The sequence below is a fragment of the Neovison vison genome, chromosome 13 (assembly GCF_020171115.1).
Source record: "Neovison vison isolate M4711 chromosome 13, ASM_NN_V1, whole genome shotgun sequence".
In the NCBI taxonomy this organism is placed as follows: domain Eukaryota; kingdom Metazoa; phylum Chordata; class Mammalia; order Carnivora; family Mustelidae; genus Neogale; species Neogale vison.
The window spans coordinates 112727574-112750417 of record NC_058103.1 but is presented as its reverse complement, the minus strand read 5'-3'; the positions used below and the strand labels follow the sequence as shown (position 1 = coordinate 112750417).

General features: G+C 46.0%; 1 protein-coding gene across 1 annotated transcript in view; it reads left to right on the top strand.

Moving 5' to 3' along the window:
* The window catches only part of THSD4 (thrombospondin type 1 domain containing 4), a 568734-nt gene that overhangs the window by 119126 nt on the left and 426764 nt on the right, over positions 1-22844 (top strand). The window lies entirely within an intron of this gene.

Sequence of the window (22844 nt, the reverse complement as noted above, 5' to 3'; positions counted from 1 at the left end):
CAGTTATTTGGAGTTTGTGTGTATGGGGGGGGGTTTCACACTGCTCTTTCCAAAGCTGAAATGCCATAAGCAGGCATTGTCCTTGGTACCAAGTTTCCTGCTGTTTCAAAATGGCGGCAGGTCTGATTTTTTGACAGAATTCGGTAATACTGCTCTGGATCCCAGAGTCACTTTTCTTAGTTGAAACTGAGGAGATAACCTGCCTTTTAGATTGAGAAGTGTTAAATTCTGGGAGATTCCTTTCATCACAGAAAAGGTGGGCTCCAAAGAGTCGAAGGGTCAACCAAAACTTGTGGGCTTAAATACTGGCAGCTAAGTTGGCCAGAAGGGGAGAGTCCAGCCACCCTCAGTGTCCACTGTCGGCTGAAGGCAGTGACCAGGACTGCTGGTATTGTCCAAAACCCAGAGTGCGCAGCCCTGCTGCCATGTCCGTGAGCTGGAGACATTATCCTGGGAGAGGGCTTCATAGTGATTTCATCACAAAGTCAATGCCCAGGGAAGCCAAACTGTGGGAAGTCGTGTGTTGGTGGGAACCTGAAATTGGTTGCAAAATGGTTTTTGTCTGTGCATTTTCTTCAGAGGAGAATCTGTTCCCTTCTCATGGATTCTCAAAGGTGTCCCATGACCTCAAAACTGTTAAGAACTGACCTGACTTAAAAGTTGGGGTTACCAGATCTGAACAGGATGGAAGAAGAGATGAAACATAGTCAGTTGGATGCAAATGTGAGATTGGCTGGGAGGCTAGAGGGCAAACTCGGAGAGGATGCCCGGAGTGAAGTTTTGATGCCGTGAATCAGAGGTTGGCGGTGGCCCTTTGATTCCGTCCTGAAAACCATTGTGTTAAATGCAAGCTGCTGTCCTGATTTGGATCCTGGAGCAGGGAAAGGCATGAGTGGGATGCCTGCTGAAAGATGCACAAAGTATATGGTTATGTCAACAGTACCGTAACTGCTGTGAATGTCTTAGTTTTTATAAGGGTACCATAGTTTCACAGGATGTTAACGTTAGGGGAAGCGGGGTGAAGAGCATTTGGGAACTCTCAGTACTATCTTTGCAACCATTCTAGAAGTCTAAAATGACTCCGAAAGAAAACACGTTTTAAAAGGCATCGTGCTCCCAGTTTGCTCGATCTTATATGCATTCTGATGAAGGTAACATCTAAGACTTGCTTTCTATGGGTGACTAGGAGTGCCCTGGATTGAAACAGTGTGCTTCTTGGAACTTGAGAATGTGTCCCTTTCTGGAGACAGAGTTGCTGCAGGTGGAAGGTGTTGCGGTCCTGCTAGAGTAGGGGGGGCTCTTAATTGAGTATGACTGGTGATCTTACAAGAAGAAAGGACACAGACTTCAAGGGAGATTGCCAAGTGACAATGAAGGGAGAGATTGGAGTAATAGGTCCACGAACCAAGTAACACCAAGGATTGCCAGCAACCACCAGAAGTTACAAGAGGCAAGAAAGGATCCCGGCATACAGCCAACACCTTGCCTTTGGACTTCTAGCCTCTAGAACTAGATTTCTGAGACTTTATTTATGTTGTTTTTAGCCACCAAGTTTGTGGTATTTTGTCATGCAGCCCTAGGAAACTCCTAGAAAGAGGAAAGAACTAGGTTCTGGATTGATTGAGGTCTGCCCACACATGAAGATCAGAAAGTGGGGGTGGCCCGAGCAGTAGCAGGGGATGTCCGGAGAAGGGAGGCACGATTTACAGTGAGTAAGTCTCTGATGGATCCGGATCTACCCAAGTCTGTGGTTCTCCGCCCTAGCGGCTCATTAGAATCATCGAGGAGCCTTCCAGAAATATCGACATCTGGGCCCCACTCCCAGAGATTGTGATTTCATGGGTCTAGGTTGCCCCTGGGGCATCAGGATTTTTCTAAAGAGCCCATATATTTCTAATGGGTAGCTGGGGTCAAGAACCTCTAATCCCAGGGGAAGCAGGACCCCATAAAGGGTGATGGCTCTAGCCTAAATTAAGAGACCAAATTGTGGTGGTGTTTATAAACTGTGAGATATATTGTGTTGGAACAACAACGGAAGTCCTCAGTGAACATTTGGAGATGAAGTTACCCAGGCCTTTGTCTGAGCCACACCCTTGCTTTACTGTGGGTCTTGGGTAATAGCTGCTTTATTGGGATTACCTGGGAGGAAGAGCAAATTCTTCCAGCAGGGGGATGTCTACTCGATTGTTTTGCCTGGAGCTGAAGCACCTGGCCAGACCAAGGCTGCATTGTTTGGGCTGGTCATCAGCCAGCCATGGCTATCCAAGGCCCCCAGCTCTTGTCAGGCCCTCATAGATTTGGGTCTCATCTCCAAAGCCCTGTGTATTGCAAAGAACTCTTCTGCGGAAGTATTCATGTATTGCAGCTATGTTCTGTGCTTGTCCGCTGTTGTCTGGTTTACGTTTGATTCTGCCTCTTCTGCTCTTTGGTTTGCCCTGATTTGGGCTGGACTTGAAGTGTGAGGCCTGTGAGATTTTTTTTTTAACACTTACCTTAACATATATAGACAGAAAGAATGGGTTGATAGTATCATAGTAAGTCCTTCTACTGATCACTTAATTTCAACAGTTATCCACTCATAGCCAATCTTTTCTATATATACCCCACCCTGTCTTCCCGACCCAGATTTTGGGGAACTATTTGGATTCACATCATATGGCACTGTTCCTTGGTAGATATAGTAATTAGAAGTCTTGGTTGTGAGTGACAGAAACCAAGTGGAAAGTGGGGATTGGGACACAGAAAAACAGATTGAAAAATCGTTACATACTTCTTGATCATAGGCCATACGATTTCTTTTTTCTTTTAGTAACATATGATGTATTATTTGTTTCAGGGGTACAGGTCTGTAATTCATCAGTCTTACACAATTCACAGCACTCACCATAGCACATACCCTCCACAGTGTCTATCACCCAGCCACCCTATCCCTCCCACCCCCTCCTCTCCATCAGCCCTCAGGTTGTTTCCTAAGATTAGGAGTCTCCTATGGTTTGTCTCCTTCTCTGGTTTCCTCTTGTTTCATTTTTCCCTCCCTTCCCCTATGATCCTCTGTCTTGGTGCTCAAATTCCTCATATCAGGGAGATCATATGACAGCTGTATTTTCCAATTGACTTATTTTGCTAAGCATAATACCCTCTAGTTCCATCCACATCATTGCAAATGGCAAGATTTCATTTCTTTTGATGGCTGCATAGTATTCCGTTGTATATATATACCACATCTTCTTTATCCATTCATCTGTTGATGGGCATCTAGGTTCTTTCCATAGTTTGGCTCTTGTGGACATTACTGCTATAAACTTTCAGGTGCACATGCCCCTTCAGATCACTACATTTGTATTTTTGGGGTAAATACCCAGTACTGCGATTGCTGGTAGATCTATTTTTAACTTTTTGAGGAACCTCCACACTGTTTTCCAGAGTGGCTGCACCAGCTTGCATTCCCATCAACAGTGCAGGAGGCTTTCCCTTTCTCCACATCCTCACCAATACTTGTGTTTTCCTGACTTGTTAATTGTAGCCATTCTGACTGGTGTGACGTGGTATCTCACTGTGGTTTTGATTTGTACTTCCCTGATGCCGAGTGATGTGGAGCTCTTTTTCATATAAGCCATAAGATTTTGAGGACCAATAAGAATCATGGTATTTTACAAAGTAAAGGAAATGCAAAATAACAGCAGATTAGAGAAATCAGCTACCATCTATAATGTGTTACTCTGTCTAGAAGATTCAGCATTCTTGGAAAGTATTTACTGACATTAATATGTCTCAGGTGCTTGGGAGAGGAGCAGCCCGAGGTCCCTGATAATTGCATTTACTTTGACTTTGTTTCCATAGTTCTTTCTGCTGCTAAGATTGTTTTCTTGATTTCATCCTTCTTCCTCTTAAATGACTCCCAGGCTGCCCTGCAGGAGGAGGACGCTGTTACTGCTTCCGCAGGGGGCTCAAACTTCCCGGCTGGATTTTGCATTGGGTTCTTGGTTTTGTTTGGATGTCTACTGCTACCCGCATGTGCCTGCTTCGAGAAACAGCTGCACTCACTCAGTCCAATGCCACATAGAATAGTAAAAGCAGAGGACACTCTGATAAACACATTAATTTTACCACAGGCCCTGTCTTCAGCCTTTAATCACATTTCCTGGATATGGCGATCTCTCCTGAGATAACATCTTTTGGCATTTTCCTCATACCCCTAGACCTAAGACTGTAGAGGTGTGGCGTCAGAGTTAGGGTGCCCACGCACCCCTGTGTGCCCGGGACAACAAAGGTTTATGCCTGTTGCCCAGTCGCCGTTCACCCTCCAAACCATTTTGGACAATAAATTACGCGGCCAGCCCCGCTAGCATAGGCCGCATTAATAGGAAGACTCGTGCTTAGATGCGGACTGTGGGGAACACGGTACCGGTTTTCATGCTCAGGGCACTGGGGTTGGGCAGCACCAGAGGCCAGGGTTTGCTGGGTCACTGTGGACTCCCCAGCAGCAGGGGTCGGTCTTCATCTGTGAATTAGGAGACAGCTTTGTGCGTGGGTAGCTTGAGTCCACTTTGTGGCCCTGAGAGCTGAACTCAACAGCGGGGAAATCTAAAAGCCAGAGGTGAGGAAGAGTTAGAAGCCGAAGGTTGCTGGCTGGTCATGAACAGGCCATGGTATCTGTCAGGATTGCCTGGGTTAGGCGGCAGCAACAAAGAACCCAGTCGCAATGACTTCTCGAAGCCAAGTTTGTCTGTTGCTTGTGCTGCGTGTGTAATGGGGTATGTGTGCTGCTCCTCCGGGGACCTCCAGGCTGGCAGAGGCTGCCTGTCCCCTTATGCTCCCATAGAGGCTGGGACAGGGAGTATGTGAATCCTGCACGGATTCTCGAGGCTTCTGCTAGAAGCCATCCCTGTTGTTGCTGCTCGCATCTCATTGGCCAAAACAAGTCACTTGTCATATTGAACTTCAAGGGCGGTGGAGGGGCCATCCCACCGTGTGCCCAGAGGAGGAGGAATGGACCCACCCTCATGACTAGCACAGGCAGAAAGCTGCGGTGGAATCCCCCAGATGCTTTCCTTAGACATCCAGGGGACTTGGATCAGGCTGCTTGCAAAACCAGGAGATTTTGTTCCAGGGAATATTAAAGGGGCCGCACAGCCTCCCATGGGCACAGGACCTGAGCCTTTGAGCTCAAGTTCTTCCCCTTGAGTAAAGCTTGGAGGTGCAGAGATGGAATGTTGATGCCCAGGTGCCCAGCTGCCCAGCTGTGCCCCTGCTTCCTCTGCTGGCCTCGCAAGCTGCCCTTTCACGGACACCACGTTCAGGCATGGAGCAAGGGCTTCCAGAGAGAAACACTCACAGTGTTATCACAAGTGTGAGCATGAGATGGAAAGGCTTGGGACCAAGTCCTGCTGGACCCGGGGTGAGGACGCTCATGTTTTAATGAAGCAGCTTCATTCCCAGGCACTCGGCATGCTCACCCCCACAGCCTAGGCCTCCTGCAGGGTCTGTAGTCACCACGAACCTTCCCAAGTGGACTGGACAGGCCTTCAGGAAACAAGAGGAGTGTTCCAGTGTTGCCTTAACAAGATCCGTTCTCGGGCTCTCTTATACACCCTAGGGGAACTGGCAAGATGGGGCCATGTATATTTGGTGTATGCATATACACTGAGGACAAAGAGAAATTCCAAGGGCAATCTCCTTGTGGAAAAACAAAAAAACAAGGATTTTGGTTTTGTACGTGTTGAGTTTGAATGAATGGTAGCAGATACCGAGCAGAAAGTTGGGGATGAGATACTGATATTTAATGGCCGTCAATCTATATTTGAAGTCATTGGCCTTGGTGTGATCATTAAGGCCACCACAATGCATGAGACCTTCAAGAGAGTGTAGAATCATAAGGACAATGACATCGAGGAGGCAGCTTGGCAGTATGTCCACCTTAGGGAAGCACGGGTAAGAGGCTCAACTGTTAGAGTTGCATAGGAAAGGCATCATATGCTCTGGTTTCATCTCCTCTATTAAGAAGTCTGCCATGCTTTGTAAGTTTCTCTTATTACATACACCACAAGGAGGAACAAATGAGAAAGTAGGAACTGCTTATCTTAATTGAGCACTTACTACATACCAGGCACAGTTGTAAGTGCTAGCTCATTTAATGTTCATGATAACCCTTCGAGGTGGATCCCGTTATCAGCCACAGAAGAAACAGAGTCATAAAGAGGTTAAATAACTTGCCAGAGTCACCCAGCTAGCAAGGGAGAGAGCCATGTTCAAACCCCAGAGCCTGGCTATGGAATCTCTCCTGTCAATGTGGATAGAAGCCAAGAGAAGGATTTGTACAGTGGTGGGCATTTAAGACCAGTCTTTAGGTATCTGTTTTCATGGCAAAAATCAACTGAGTAATTGAAGTTTAGTTTTTCTTAAGAAGCAAGATAGGAGAGAGAGAGAGAGAGAGAGAGAGAGCACCAGTCAACACAACTGAACAGTGCAAGAGGTCTAAGAGAGAATGAGAAGTGAGAAAATAAAACCACGATGGGCTGTTGGGAACACAACTGGGAATTTTTAAAAAATTACCATGAAAAAGTCATGTTGAGACTGTTTGCTAGTTTAAGGGGAGAGAGAAAGGTTTATTTAGAATGACTGAGAAACAAGGGTGTGTGCAGATGGAAAGAATGAAGCTATTGGAGAGGGAGTTGGGGTTTAATAGAATGGTATCTATGAACCTCTCCTGTCCTAAAAGAAAAATAGGCATTTTCCTTTTCCCCTGCTGAAAGTATATTATTGTTTCTCTGCAAGGTATTATAATAAGAAAGCTTCTTCAGCGTTTAATAAAAATTCATTTATTCAAGAGAAATGAAAGCAGTCATATGTCCATAAAAAAGATTTGTTTAAGAATGTTTATAGCAGCTGTTTTCCTAGTAGCCCCAAAGCTGGAAACAACCCAGATATCCATCAACGGGACACTGAGTAAACAAACTGAAGTACATTCATACAATGGAATATTACTCAGCAGGAAAAAAAGACCCTACTGAAATGTATAAATACCTGGATGAAACTCAGAAATATTAAGTTGACCAAAATAAGCCAGATGCAAGAGTACATTCTGTCTGATTACATTTACATGATGTTCTAGAACAGGAAGAATTAGGCCGGGGTGATGGAAATCAGAACAGTGTTTGCCTGTGGGAGTGAGGAGGGGTCAGCTGGAATGGGACATGATGGAAGTTTCTAGAATCAGGTGATGTTCCTTTCTCTCTCCCTCCCTCTCTCTTTTGCTTTTTTTATTCTTTCTTCCTGACTGTGGAGGAACAAGACCATTTCAGGGAGAATAGACATTTTTAGAATCATCTAAAATTTGTTGGGCCCGGAAATCCTCAGGTCCAGAAGCTAGGCATCTGTATTAGTTACTCTTCTTTTGCAAGCAACAGGCACTGATTCTGGTTAAGTCAAAACAAAAGGATTTTATTGGAAGAATATCCAGGAAGTCAGAGAAATCAGCAGGAAGTGTGCAGAACCAGGCTTGGTGAGGGACAGAAATTGAGGAAGTTCTGGGAGTCCAGGTGAACAGAATTGATGGTCTTCCTTGCGTGCTACTGCTGCAATGGATAAGTTCCAACAGGTTTCTCCACCCAAGATTCAAAGCCCTGGAAACAAGTAAGAGTTCGGTTGGCTTGGTGTAAGCCACATGCCATCCTCTTGGCCTGAGGGGTGAGGGGGCGGGTCGCCTGATTGACATTCCCACCAAGACTGTATGGGCGGGGGGGGGGGGGGGATTAATTCCCAAAAAGGAAATCCAGATGCGGAACCATAAGAATGGGGGTGGGAGTGGATCCTGAATGGCCCCAGCCAAGATCCGTAAGAGAAATTCGTGACAAGTCAGGGTACCCACCAGGCTGCCAACTCTCATTTCATCCATAGACTCACAGGGCTTCTTAATACCTTTGAGGGATTATTGGAATTGGAATATAACATATGGGTATCACTCTTTCATTCTTCTTGTGGTGTTCACATTTCTAGAGATTTCTGCATGTAGGCCCCTTATGTATGCATGATCTATAACTGTGTGGGCCCCCTTACTCCTGAACCTTCTGCCGGCAGGATTCAAGTTGACCGGGGAGCATTTACACAGGGGCATGGGAGAGAGGCTGGGGTTCCGTGGTGCCCTTCCCACCCCACTGTGTCCAGTGGCGGGGATGGTCTCAGGGAGAAGTGAAGGGTTAGTAATGACTCTTCCCGCCACCCCCAGCCTCCACAGTCTAGGTCACTGGGCTAGGATTGTGTGTGTGTGGAACATGGCTGTTCCTCGCATTCACGCTGTGTTTCTCTCTCTCTCTCTCTCTCTCTCTCTCTTTCTGAAGAGTAGGGAGAATGTAGGAAGGGCACACATAGGAATCATCCTCTCTGTTTGTCTTTCCCTGGGGAGTTAAAGATTTCGAAAAGGAAAGATGATTTGAGGGAGAACATCGTCCCTGCTGGAGGGTATTCCAGAAAGTGTAAATGATTCCTGTAAAAGCAGTTTCTTTCCTGGCACTTGAACTAGTGTCATTCTAAGTAATTAGTAAAGAAGAGCCTCAGGATATATTTCAACATGTAGTGAACAGATTCATCTCTTTAAGGATTTGCAACCTAGTGTGGAGCTTAACCCCATTGCAAAATATTAAATAAGGAGACTCAGTCCTGTTACTTCTCTCTTCCCCAAAGCTCAGTTTCCCACGGGGACTGCCTCCATCCCATAGTGTGGCTGGCCCGGGTGGGCGTGGTTGGGTGTCCCCGCAGTGTTCCCATTCTACAGATGCAGGAACTGAGTCCAAGTTATGGATGATCGGCGCAGGGCACAGAATCAAATGGAAGGATCAGATTAAATGAGAACTTACATAACCACAGCCTGCTGAGCTGGGAGCAGGGCATTGCTTCAGGGGCTCCGGATGAATTTCTGGCTCGGCTCTGTGTCGCCAAGCCTGGACAGGTTTGTTTCCTCTACAAACAAACAAATGTGTTTTTACGTCAAGACCACCAAGACTTCTCCAGGAAATCCTGGGACTCTGTCTTCATCCCTTGTGCCCCCTGAGCTGAGGGCTCTTAATACAGATCAGTGGGGACATGTCCCAAAGGAGCCATCGGGACACTTCGTGGCACCTTGCGCGGACATGGAGAAATTAGTCTTGGGCAGACATTGAGAGGTATTCAGAATAAGAGGGTTTAGAGCTAAAAAGTAAGCAGAGAGTATGCAGTTTATACTTAAATTGCAAATTCAGCCTGTCCTTTCTGTATTTATCCAAGAATTCTCCCTTTATCTGCATAGCCCCTCCCTCCACAGCTATTAAACAGCAGCTGTACCTGTCCGTCTCTCTTTCTTCAAAACCCCGGTGGGAACATTCCATGGATCAGTGGGCCTCATTTACAGAGGATTCAAGGAGAAATCTGTTGTGTCTCTGAGGCTGGGCGAGAAGAAGGGGGAGAGCGTGCAGCAGCATAATTTCACCCTGACTTCCTTCCCCGCCTCCTCACCCTGCCTACCCTACAACACACTCTTGTGATTCCACCACTGTTTACCATGGGGTGCTGTGATTACCTGACTACCCTTTGGAACCACACTGAATGAAAGGCCCAGTTTCCCCCTTCAGATATTTGAAAGCAGCCATCTTCGCCCCTGGTGCCTTGTTTTACCAGCCCAGTGAATTCTTCTTTCCTCCCCCGAATGGCCTCTGGATTGGGGCATGCTGTTTGTTTATCAGTGTGGCTGTTCTCTTTGGAAGATAGTATGTGAGTCCCACCACGTGGTCTCCTAGCCTGTGCCAGCCCTGGCTGAGTGTAGCTGTGCTGTGCCCAACTCAGGAATGAGGGGTGTCGCAGGAGTGATTAGTGAGGTCTTGCACGGGGACAGGAGGGGAGATGGCCACACGCAGACTGCCTTTTTGCTGTCTGCACCATTTTTCAGCCTTTCAGACTGCAACGACATAACCCTTTTTGTTGCTTGAAAATTTAGGAGGAGTCCCTGTTCTTTACTGAACAGAGATGAGATCCTTGAAGCCTTCATAAAGCTACCAATCATTGCATAAGGGTCGCTACAAATGCCTGTATAAAGCTTCTGTAATCAGGGAAATGATGCAAATAAATCTGATGGACGTCTGTCATTGTATGCTCTCTCTAAAATATGTTCACATTGAACAAGTAAATAAAAATCAAGCAATAGGTAACTGGTTATAATTTCCCAAGAGAAGGCTTTAGGATTTTGCATTCAGCTGCAATAGTTGGGGACAGGCCCGATTTCCAAAATGATCCTTTATTTTTTTTAATTGTTTTTTAAAGATTTCATTTATTCATTTGAGAGAAAGAGGGAGAGAGAACACGAATGGGGGGGGCAGGCAGAAGGAGAAGCAGACTCCTTGGACTCCCTGCTCAGTGGGGACACTGAGCAGGGAGCCCGATGCAGGAACTCGATCCCAGGACCTTGAGCTCATGACCTGAGCCGAAGGCAGATGCATAACTAACTGAACCATCCAGGCGCCCCCAGAATGATCCTTTAAATCAGGGATTCCTTCAGGAGTGCAGGGTATCTAGAGGTGAGGAATTTAGGTCAGGAATAATTTCTAAAAACAGGATTGCCTGATATCTATGTAGTAACAGTTTTCATTCTGCTCTTGGAATTGTACTTCCTGTCCATATCTGAGGCTATATCTCCTCCAGCAAAACAAAATTGTCATCGAGGCAATCATCTGTATCCGGATTATCCTGCTTCCAAACCCAGCTCTCTTCAGCCTGGACTGTGGAGAGCACTTGTCATCGGATCCGGAGATCCCGTGCGTCACTGCCACACCTCTTCCCTGCAAACCCAGGCTGCACCAACAACTCTCTCTATTTGAGGTCTTTTCAATCTGAATGCTGTTCCCACTGAGTCTATCCTGGGGTATGTTCCTCTTTAAGATACTAATTGTGGTATATATTATTACCCCACAATATAAGGCATTTGTTCGCTTGCAGCCATGTCTGTTCACGTGGGAGAAATGTCTAGATTTCTTATGTGTCCCTCTCTTTTCTGTTCTGGGACTGTCACGTCTCCATTCTCGCCCCTGGTGGCGGCCCCCTGGGGAAGGCACACATTTCTGGGCCCGTTGTGCTGGGATGGAGACGGTGCAGGTTCTGTCGCTTACCCAGGGCACAGCCCAAGGGGTCATCACTACTTGTGGTATCACATTCCTACTGTTCAGCTCACCCGTCCATGAGTCATGCTTCTTTTTATTTTAATGTGGATTTTTTCACTCTTTGCTTTGAGGTGTCCGAATACACACACTCCCTCCATCCCCAACAACCTCTGTAAAGAAAGCATGTCACCCCTTGTTTACAAACTTGGGTTTGGATGTTTAAATGGCTCAGAAGGCACCTGGGTGACTCAGTGGGTTAAAGCCTCTGCCTTCAGCTCAGGTCGTGATCCCAGGATCCTGGGATCGAGCCCCGCATCGGGCTCTCTGCCCAGCAGGGAGCCTGCTTCCTTTCCTCTCTCTCTCTCTGCCTGCCTCTTTGCCTACTTGTGATCTCTGTCTGTCAAATAAATAAATAAAATCTTAAAAAAAAAAAAAAGGCTCAGAAGTCAAACAAGGGAAAGCTCGCATATGAATTGTAGTTTGGAACCGAAGACAGCAAAAGGCAGGTAGCAGTTTTGTAAGTGGAAGTGATTAAGAACCCACAGCAGCTTTGGAGCCCGTCAACAGAATTTCTAACTCGAGTGCTACTTAGTAATTAATAAGAAAGGTTTAGGGAAACAGAGTTCTAGTTGTGCTCAGTTAATTTTTTTTTCCCCTTAAATCTTGCTATGGACAGCATTTTAGCGTGGAGACAAGGAGAGGGTGAGGGGGATGCCAAGCTGGGGAGGAAAGGCTGAATGGCAGTAAGGTAGGGGTGGAGAGAGCCAGCTCAGGCAGGGGTGGGAGGCGCAGGGCAGAAGAGCCGTGTCCTGAGTTGCAGGAGGCCAGAAGTCAGCAGCAGACAGCGAGAGAGTGGCAGGGCAACCATAGATTTCACATGGTTACTGAATTCACCTTTGTTTTAAAATTTTATGGAGGGGAGCCATCATTTATTGGACTGAGTTGAGTTTTGTCCAGGGGAGGGATGTGACGTTTTGGTTAATCCCTGAACCAGTTTTCATCTGAAGTCATGCTCTAACAAATGGTGTTGGGTTTTGTTTGTTTGTTTGTCAGATTGAAACAGGACAGTAGGGCTTTTGGTTTGGAGGGAAACTTACAGGAACTGGGATGAGATGTCTGCTGTGATCATGAGACCTGCCTGTCACACGGAAGGGGAGAAAACGGAGGGGCGGGCTCTTCCCTTCCAGTCAATATGGGTCACTTCTTGATGCTGACGGTTAGAAAGGGAAGCGTATCAGATGCGTACAGCCCACATTCCACTTGTCCTTAAGGTTACACCAGTACTCATCATGTAAGAGCTTTGGCCCTTGTCCGGTGAGTGTGTGGCTGTGGGTGGCTTGGCGTACTTAGCAGGGCCCCATCCATCAGTCGTGATGTCTTGTCCCCCACGTGGTTGCCGTGTTTGTTGAAGCTGGCTCTAGAGGTTGTATGGAGAGTGGAAGAAACCTGCTCTCAAACTCTTGGTGAGAAACGCTACCTTTAGAAAGCCCTTTGGTCTGTTCTTAGAATTCCAAGGAGGACTCGAGCTACTGACGTTTACGATGGTGATTTTTCTCCTGTGTCTGTGCTCATGATGTCTCCAAGCAGGGAGTGCCGAGGGGCATCTGGGGTATCAGCTGTCCCACTCTGGCCCCCTGGACTTCTGGGGCCTCTGCCCTTGGAATCAGCTGGTGTGGCGTCCGGCCTCACAGCATCGGGCAAGGGGCTCTCCAGTGAAACTGTGTGTTGGGACTGGACAAGCGATGTCAAGTTCACGCAGAATAGGAAGGTGCACCTTTTCTCCTTTAAAAGCAATTTTTGCCACACTGCGTTGGCGTTGATTTATGAGCCACCTTCTCTTCTGTGTGAGAGGTAGCCTGGGGGCAGCAGGAAGAGCAGCGGGCAGAGGACACAGACCCGCGTCCCCAGGACCGCAATAAGAAGATACTTCCTCCTCCTCTGAGGGTCCAGTGACACGATGTGTATAAAGCACGTGGGTAAAGGTTGCAGGGTCCACTGCTGATAACCTCGTGCCTGCTTGCAGTCCAGCGTCCTCCAGGCGGAGTCTGGAGAGGTCAGGCATATGGGACTTACGCAGATATCAGGAAAGGCATTCCAGGCAGAGGGACCAGGGCAAGCATAGGTGCAAGGCAGGAAAACACAGAATGGGTGCAGGGGGCATCAGGGAGTATATTTTGGCTGGAGCGAAGGATGTGTAAAGGGAAGAAGTGCAGGGTAAGGTTAGGCTAGAAGTTCGGGGCCAGATTATGGAGGGCCTGAAATAGGAGGCTAAGGAAATTGAACTCGATTTTCCAAGCGGTGAAGAGCTATTGGGGTTTTTAAGCAGGGGAGTAACTTGATCAGAGTCGAACTGAAGGAAAATTAATCTGGCAGCAAAATGCTGGAACAAGAAAGGGGTATAAATAAATAAATAATTTGAAAACCTGGCAGGAGTGTTTTCAAATATGTTCTGAAATGTATATAAGCTGTATATTTTGAAATGATAATGTCTGTCTTGTTCTTTTTTTGCCTCCGCACGGCAGCCAATTTTTTTTTCATGCTCTCTCTTTTCTTTCTTTCATTTCTCTTCCTGTCTCATTTGCTCAAGCTTTCTCTTTGTCCTGCCTGTTTTTTGTGGTTAACGGCATTTGGGGTGGTGGTGGAGGCGGTTTCAACTCCAGTCAGAGACTGAGCGTCCCAGGACAGTGTTTCGAGAACGTCCAGCTGCTGGACTCCGTGCGCAGTGTACCGACTATGACTGGGCTCCATTCTGAAGGCAGAGAAGCCATCCAACTGTGATTTTCACCAACCCCAACCACACAAAGTATAGGTATTTTGAATGAGTAGGCAAATTCCTGTCATTCCTGGGGCCAGGGTTTCTATAATCATTTTTCTGGACTCATCACCAAAAAGCACAGCAGAGTTCTGAAACTCTTGGGTTAGCAAGAACAGCGGGATTTCTGTGGGTTCTGTAGATAGGGCGCCACAGCCCATGCAGACTTCATGAATGTGTAGATCCTCAGTGTTTGTGGATTTCGAGTGTGTGAGTCTCTGTGTGTTCTCCTGAGGTCCGTGGCATGAGTCTGACTGAGATATGGCTCTGAAAAGTCTGTCTGGCAAGATACATGTATGGAGAAGGGTCATTTAGCTTTGCTATTCCCTGCTTACTTGTCCACTGGCAATAATGCTCATTAATTAATGAGATTTTTTTTTTTTTTGGTAAGAAATGACAGCCGAGTGAGAGATACACCTCAAGTGAAATGTGAAAGTGTGATTCATTTGTAGTGTGTAGCATATAAATTTCCTGGGAACAGGAAATGTACACGACTCTGTGGATGTGTGATTCGCAAGAAAGCTAGGAGTCTCTATAAACATTTTTGTATTTGTGAATCTGGGAATTCAAGAAGGTTCCGGTTGTATGCCTCAGGAATGTCAGGAGTCTGCTGTAAATCCAAACTCACAAAACAGATAAATTATTGAGGGACCATTCAAATTACAAAACGATCTTTCATTTTATTAATTATTTATTGCTTGTTTACCTTAGAGAAGCCTTTTAATAAATGCAGTTAGTACTTGATTTACAGAAATTCAGTGTATGCAGCTGTGCCTACATATATGTATTGCATTAAGTGGAATCTTGTTTTCATTTCTTAATTCAAAACTAGGAAATTTTAAGATATTCATTTCTCCACTTGAAAAATCAATTTGCATATATGAAAGGTATTTGTTTTGTAATCACCCCGTTGTTTTTTAGGACAAGGAGTTTTGCATTGATGATTCTACTTTTCTTTTCTTTTTTTTTTTTTTTTTGAAGATTTTATTTATTTATTTGACAGAGATCGCAAGTAGGCAGAGAGGCAGGCAGAGAGAGAGGAGGAAGCCGGCTCCCTGGTGTCCCTGATGAGCAGAGAGCCCGCCAATGCGGGGCTCGATCCACGGATCCTGGGATCATGACCTGAGCCGAAGGCAGAGGTTTTAACCCACTGAGCCACCCAGGCACCCCAATGATTCTACTTTTCAAAGCTGTTTAATAACAAAGGTTCTTTTTTGTGATGCTCACTCATTTCCATATTAACTGTCTTTTGGCTTAGAACCTAGAATAGCCTTTAAAACCCTGACTCTGATGGTTACCTGCTCTGGGACCAAAGGCCTCAGATTCTCTATCAAGAAAATGGAGCTGGGCACCTGAGTGGCTCAGTGGGTTAAAGCCTCTGCCTTCGGCTCAAGTCATGGTCACAGGGTCCTGGGATCGAGCCCCAAATCAGGCTTTCTGCTCAGCAGGGAGCCTGCTTCCGCCTCTCTCTGCCTGCCTCTCTGCATACTTGTGATCTTTCTCTGTCAAATAAATAAATAAAATCTTTAGGAAAAAATGGGGCTAATAGTAATATCCCCTCAAAGGTCTTTGAAAGATTAAGTGAACTAATTCACGAGTCTTGCACCCAGTAGGTGCTCAGTGAATGTTAGCTATTATAATATTACTTTTATTTTTTCCAGTCCCTGAGATGTGATCAGTGAACTCAAGCTGAGCAGCTTTTTATCTCCAAATGAGTGTTTTTCATTCAGCTTCTGTTCTATATTTCAATTATTGCACATTTCCCCAAATGACGAAATTTTGGGCATCTCACTGAAACCACTGGTGACTAGCAGCATGGGAGACCCTGCATTATGGGGTGCTTAAAGTGCTTTGAAGGTTCGCTGATTTATGGTATCCCTAGGCAGCCGTACCATAGCCTGAGAAAGAAGGAAAAGGGGGAGAAGGGGGAAGCAGAGGGGAATATGCGTTACTTTTAGGTAAGTGTTAGGTTGCTCCTGGTGTTTGTCACTGTTCTAGTTCCAGAAGTAGCCCCTTGCCTTGGCTCTGACATGTCCGATCAAGCCCCGCTCCTTGACTTTGAAGGTCTGTACAGTCTAACACAGCGAACCCACACTTGCTCTCCTCCCATTCCCACTCTAACCAGATGATCACCATCTGCTCACTTACTGACCCTGCCAAGGGTTTTCTCCAGTTCACGTTCACTTCTTCAGATTGCCTCTGGTCTTCAGGACCCACGCACGCCTTACCTGATCCGTCAAACCTTCCCTGGCTGCCGTATTCCTCGCTCATTTCTTCCCAAGCCGGCTTATGTTTCCTGGGCCCCCTAACAGTAAACGCTGTTAGAATTATTGGAAATCATAGCAATAATTTCAGACACCCACATCAAATTCTCTAGCCCTCCTTTTCATTTGCATTATTTCTTTGGTCTTGCTACCAACCCAGTGAGGTAGGCGAGTCAGATATTTTCAGCCACAAGTCAGATATTTTTAAGCCAGTGAGACGCTTGTATCAGACTTATTTCCCAAACACAGTTTTATGGCACTCATTTCTTTTTGTTAATATCATCCCCTTAACTAGTCTGTAAAACTCTTGTTTATTTATCGATTTATTGAAGGAAGGGGAGAGAGCAAGCGGTGGGGAGGGGCGGAGGGAGAGAGACTCTCACACAGACTCCCCGCTGAGCGTGGGGTCTATCTTGGGGCTCGACCTCATGATGGTGAGATCATGACCTGAGCTGAAATCAAGAGTCGACCACTCAACCAACTGAGCCACACAGGCGTCCCTGGTGTGTTTTATTTTTAAAATTCAGACTTCTCTATAGCTTAAAATTCAGCAGCAGCATTGACAGTGAGCTAAAGTATTGCTCTGGGGTTGGGGCGGGGGAGGTGTTTCTGCTCTGTTGAAAGCACGGTGCCCCAGGAATGGTAAATGAAGAATTTGGGTGAAGATCTTGGTTCTTGTCCCATTTGGATCCTTTATCTTAAAACCAAAAAAATAGAATAGAATAGAATAGAATTGAATTGAATTGAATTGAATTGAATTAAAAAACAGTCCACTGATACCTAGCATAGTTTCACATTTTGGCCGGATCGAATTATGTCCGTACCATCATGTTCTACTTAAACTGGAGGTGCAGGGCTCTGATACCTTATCTCTCAAGTGTGGATGAAGGAGAACCCTGTATGTGCGGCCCCAAGTAACACAAAGAAAGGCTAGAAATGTCTATATGATCTTATAAATGCACGTGGGTTTTGCATTATACACCATGTTATATGCTTGGTGTATTTTTTATTATAGTGTGTCTAGAAAAGTCGAATAGTCAGCCACTGAGTGCATTTCTCTCCTTTTAAGAGTGTGTTGTTCTCTGTGGATGCCCCAGCAGTTTGGGGCACATTCACCAGCCCCCACACTGGCCTCCTTCTCAATGTTAGGCACAGTCTCTTTGTTTTCAGAGACGTGAGCACTATCTTTACTATGAATGGGATGGAACAAAATGGAATGGGATGAAATAGCCTTACCCTATTAAAAATTACTTTTTCAGATATCCCACAGCTAAGCATCTTGCACATTAACAAGCCCTTACACCAACGTTATTAACAGAAGCAGCAAAGACCATTAAATGCACTGATTGTTCATGCCAGACTTCTCAGCTGGCTGGAGAGTCCCTTCCCTGCTCCTTCACTTGTGTCTGAGATGTGCTGTTTGCTAATACTTGTGGGTTTTAGCCTGGAAATCTCTTTTTGATCCAAGCAAGAAAAGTTTATGTGTACATAATCCAGGTGTCACCAGTGTGCCCTTCACAGAGCTTTGTTCACCTCCTAACATGTTTCTGAAACTGACCCTGCAGGAAACTTGAAGCAATTTAGTGCTTCACGTTTTCCAATGGATTATTCCAAATCCCAGCTTCTCCGTTAAATTAAAAAAAAATCCGGGGTGCCTGGGCAGCTCAGTCAGTTGAGCATCGGACTCTTGGTTTCAGTGCGGGTCATGGTCTTACAGTCCTGGGTGGAGCCCCGCAGCAGGCTCTGTACTCAGCAAGGAGTGTGCTTCAGATTCCTCCCTCCCCCTCCCCCTTTGCCCCTCTCCCCTCACAAGCAGGTGCATTTGCTCTCTCTCTCAAAGAAATAAATAAAATATCTTTTAAGATTCAGTGATTTTTCTTCAAAAACTTAAGTAGTTTTTAAAAGAAATATCATTGCAGGAAATTGTTTTCATGCAGCTGAAAGTCAGATTTTTTTCCTACCACAATAAAAAAGGAAGTAACGTTTAGGCCTAAACGTTTATATCTCTGCAACGATAACGTTTCGTTTGACAAATACTCGGGGTGCATTGTTAAATCTGACCTACACATATCAAGACATCCTTCGCATTTTAGAGTGATTGTGACCTGTTCTCTCTAAGTTGGGTTTGGGAGCATCCTACTACTTTTGTTGTTTTGCTATTGTTATTACTATTTCTTGTTGATTTTATAGTGAGAAAATCTCGACTTGTGTCGATTTCAAATCATTTTGATCTGAAAAACTTCCAGGTTTTTTAATTTTAAGATTTAATTATTTATTTATTTGAGAAAGAGAGAGCATAAGCGAGGGGAGGGGTGGAAGGGGAAGAAGAGGGAGACAGACTCTGCATTGAGCACAGAGCCCCATGTGGGCCTTGGTCCCGTGACCCCGAGGTCATGACCTGAGCTAAAAACAAGAGTCAGGTGCTCAACTCACTGAGCCACCCAGGCACTCCAAACCTCTAGTTTTTAGCAAATGATTGCCATTTCTAGGGCTATGTGGACTCTCATTTGAGAAGCATGACATTGAAGTCATAATCACAATTAAATTAATACTAAAAATTGTGACTGCCTGGAAAATATCCCAGAGAAAAGGAAATATTTAGGAAGCAAAGGAAAAGTACCCTTTTTGGGAGGTCAAATACAGCAGTGTCAGATGTTTATGTTTACAGAAGGAAATGGAAGAGAACTCAGCATCTTACAGAATACCGTGTTAATATTTAATATTTAGGAAATCATAATAGTATCCAAGAAAAACTGAAAGTCATATGCTTATTATCCCATAGTGTTTTTGTATAATCCTATAGGCCTAGAATTTTACCCATTGTGCGATCTGTAATAAGCATTATGGGATAATATTAATGTCCTTGCATTCTTCTTTGATATGCATGAAGGTATTTTTAAATTTAGATGTTTTATATCCAAAGCAGTTCCAGACAGGACCCGAAAAAACAATCAAACTTCATGTGGGGAAGAGAAATAGGAACACGTCCCTGGGAAACCGATAGATAGAGACTATAAAAACAGCTTTGAGCGTGGCAAGCATAACTTGTGGAAAATCGTCTCGCACGCATTTGAAATTAGGACAAGCCTCCAGCCACATAGGAGGCGAGGACCACTGAGGGGTCAGATGCCAAGAGGATGAACTCGCATATTTCAGATGCTTCATATTTTGCGTTTGATGTTCTGAGCTGCTGGAGTTGGGTGCAGCCCCTAGACTGATAAACTTTGTTAGGAGAGGTTGAGTTCAAGAAGGAATTTTTAACCCTTCTGTGTTTAAGGATGAAGGACTTCTGTGGCCAAGGGCTGATATGCTCCCTCTAATCCACTTCGGAAAATGTTTTGAGAAGAATTTGACTCCCTTTCACCTTTGGGCAATTTTATACAATATTTGGGGCATGCCCCGTGAATACAGGGGGTCACCTGCAAAGTGTGCTAGGTGATGTTTTCTACTGCAGATGCCCTCATTTATGCCCAGTGAGACATACCTGATGTTTAGGAAAAAACCGATCCCGACAGTCGAGCCTGACTCTTTGCTTGGTATTTACTAAATGCAGCTCTGGGTTTCAATGACTAAAAGGAGCCAGTCCCTAGTGAACGCCTCATGTGGAAGGAGATAAAGACACATCACAAACTACTTTTGCCTCGTCATTTTGATCTGCTTTTGAAGAGGCATCCTGACAGCAACGAGGGGAGGTCAGCAACGAGGGGAGGTCAGCTTGGAATTCATCCCTGTTGGGTTTGGCAGATGTGAATAACTATTCTTTCCCAGGATCTAAGAAGTAAAAACAGCAACTGAAATGCACCTCAGAGATTATCTTAAACCCCCCATTGTACAGATGGGAAAACTGGAGGCCAGAGGGGCCTCAGGACCAGCCAAGGTCGAAGGGCTGGTGTGGGTATGGGTGGAGAGTCAGATCAAATAGCTCCACTTCTCTCACCATCCCATCTCTTATTGGTCAAGTCCAACTAGAAGTCAGAGAGCAAGGGCTCCCTCCTGAGACACACAGCAGGGGGAGGAAAAGCCAGGATTGGGTCTGGGAAGGCAGAATGAACAACCAGCCTATCTATGACGTCCTTCATGAAAAGAGCTCTTATGAATGGAGAGTCATCTCACTGAGTAGATTTCAGTATCTAATTAATCAAAACAGCATCTGCGGGGGGACAAGATGGCGGGGTACTAGGAAGAGGCGTCTTTTCAGCTGGTACCCCAAAGTGAGCTGATTACCTACCAAAGAACTCCGATCACCCATGAAATCAGCCAGAGATCAGAATTATACACGTCTGGATCTCTACAGGGGCAGTGGCGTCTCTACAGACGCCAGTGAGCAGGTAAAGCGGAATGGGAACGGGGGACTGATATCGGAAGATAAACAAAAGGGGGAGGGAGCCACCAGAGGCGACCGGTGCGAAAGTAATACCCCGATACGAGCGAGAGTGCCCTGCGTCTGGGGACCAGCATTAACTTGGAGACTGGTTGAAAGCACTCCAAAAGAGCAAAGGATTGCGGGGGGAAATTGTGGGAATGGGGGCGGCTAGGGACAGGGGCTTAAGTCCCCGGTCCCAGACGGCCTCCCCAGCGCGGAGGCAGAGAGAGTGCGGCGGAGAAACCAGCTCCTGGTCCCTAAGCCGCCAGCGCGCCCCAGAGCGTGTGGGTTCCGGCTCCTGTGAGGGGATGGGAGCTGCGCCGGTCTGCAGAACGCGCGCTAGCCCTACCACAAAGCTTGAGATGCGCGCGAACGTCCCTCCAGCTCTCCTGGGTTTCTACGGCCCGGGGGCGCTTCTTGACCTGCGCCATTGTTTCAAAGTCGAAGCCGCGCGCGCACGCGCGGGAAACTCTTCCCTGGACAGAGGCGCCCAAAAGCCCAGACTGCGGCTTACGGACCAGCGCCCCGTTTTCAGTGCCCCAGACGCGCGCCCGACACACAGCCGCCTCTGAAAAGAGGTGCGCGCAAGCCAGTCACTCCCAGCCCGGGCCGGCGGCAAAATCTCAGTGTGCGATCGCTGCTTGGAACCTCTCTGGTGGTCAGGAGCTCCCAGACAGCGGCCACTGCCTTGGCTTTGGGGACGAGCAAAAGATCCTGCGCCCCCAGGGTCTTTAACTTGGAACCTGCACTGCCAGCGTCCAAGGGGGAATTTATTCAGCTTCTGCACCCAGACTGAGGCTTCTCTCTGAGATGGAGATCAGGAAGTGTTCCAGGGTGCACCTTGACTGCAACAGAGTTGATACATCCAGCTACATCTGTTCAGTCTTCTCCCACCAAAATGACTAGGAGGAGGAATGCCCAACAGAAGAAAAATACAGAGGATGGACCTTCTGCAATAGAGCTAACGGCTATCAACATAGACAATATGTCGGAAAGAGAATTCAGGCTAACAATTATCCAAGCAATAGCTAGGTTGGAGAAAGCCATGGATGACCAAACAGAATTGATTAGGGCTGAACTGAAAGCGACCAGACAGGATGTTCACAATGTTAGGGCGGAGCTTAAAGCTACCAGGGAGGAGGTTCACAATGCTCTCAATGAGTTCCAATCCAATCTAAACTCTCTCAAAGCTAGGGTAACTGAGACAGAAGATAGAATTAGTGATCTGGAAGACAAACAGATAGAGAGAAAGGATCAGGAGGAAGCCTGGAACAAACAGCTTAGATCCCACGAAAGCAGAATCAGGGAAATAAATGATACCATGAAGCGTTCCAACGTCAGAATTATTGGAATTCCTGAAGGGGAGGAGAAAGAAAGAAGTCTAGAAGATATCGTGGAACAAGTCCTTCATGAAAATTTTCTGAATCTCGCGAATGAAACCTCATGTACTAGAGGCTGAACGGTCTCCACCCAAGATTATACACTCCAAAAAAACATCACGACACCTGATAGTCAAATTGAGGAATTATAATTGTAGGTATAATCTCTTGAAAGCCGCCAGGGCAAAGAGGCTCCTTACTTACAGAGGGAAGCCCATCAGAATAACGTCAGACCTGTCCACAGAGACCTGGCAAGCCAGAAGAGGCTGGCAAGATATATTCAGGGCACTAAATGAGAAGAACATGCAGCCAAGAATATTTTATCCAGCAAGACTGACATTCAAAATGGATGGAGAGATAAAGAGTTTCCAAGACCGGCAAGGCTTAAAAGACTATGCAACCACCAAGCAGACACTGCAGGAAATATTAAGGGGGGTTCTATAAAAGAGGAAAAATCCCAAGAATAGCATTGAACAGAAATATAGAGACAGTCTACAGAAAGAAAGACTTCAAAGGTAACTCGATGTCAATAAAAACGTATCTATCAATAATCACTCTCAATGTGAATGGCCTAAATGCACCCACAAAACGGCACAGGGTTGCAGATTGGATAAAACGACAGGACCCATCCATATGCTGTCTACAAGAGACCCATTTTGAACCTAAAGATACACGCAGACTGAAAGTGAAGGGGTGGAGAAGCATCTTTCATGCCAATGGGACTCAAAAGAAGGCTGGGGTAGCGATTCTCATATCAGATAAATTAGACTTCAAACTAAAGACTGTAGTCAGAGATACAGAAGGACACTACATAATCCTTAAAGGGACTATCCACCAAGATGATCTAACAATTGTAAATATCTATGCTCCCAATATGGGAGCAGCCAATTACTTAAGAAAACTGTT